This window comes from Bison bison, unplaced genomic scaffold (genome assembly GCF_000754665.1).
Source record: "Bison bison bison isolate TAMUID 2011002044 unplaced genomic scaffold, Bison_UMD1.0 scf7180017864533, whole genome shotgun sequence".
In the NCBI taxonomy this organism is placed as follows: Eukaryota; Metazoa; Chordata; class Mammalia; order Artiodactyla; family Bovidae; genus Bison; species Bison bison.
This window is the reverse complement of record NW_011495082.1, coordinates 14,171,178-14,171,797: the sequence shown is the minus strand read 5'-3', so window position 1 is coordinate 14,171,797 and position 620 is coordinate 14,171,178.

Genomic DNA, 620 nt, shown 5'->3' with positions numbered 1-620 from the left:
GAAATAGATGGGGAAATAGTGGAAACAGTGTCAGACTTTATTTTTGGGGCTCCAAAATCACTGCAGGTGGTGACTGCAGCCATGAAATTAAAAGATGCTTACTCCTTGGAAGGAAAGTTATGAACAGGCTAGATAGCATATTCAAAGGCAGACATTACTTTGCCAACAAAGGTCTGTCTAGTCAAGGCTATGGTTTTTCCAGTGATCATGTATGGATGTGAGAGCTGGACGGTGAAGAAAGCTGAACACCAAAGAATTGATGCTTTTGAACTGTGGTGTTGGAGAAGACTCTTGAGAGTCCCTTGGACTGCAAGGAGATCCAAGCAGTCTATTCTAAAGGAGATCAGTTCTGGGTGTTCTTTGGAAGGAATGATGCTAAAGCTGAAACTCCAGTACTTTGGCTATCTCGTATGAAGAGTTGACTCATGGGAAAAGACTCTGATGCTGGGAGGAGGAGAAGGGGACGACAGAGGATGAGATGGCTGGATGGCATCACCGACTGGATGGACATGAGTTTGAGTGAACTCTGGGAGTTGGTGATGGACAGGGAGGCCTGGCATGCTGTGGTTCATGGGGTTGCAAAGAGTCGTACACAACTGAACGACTGAACTGAATTGAAC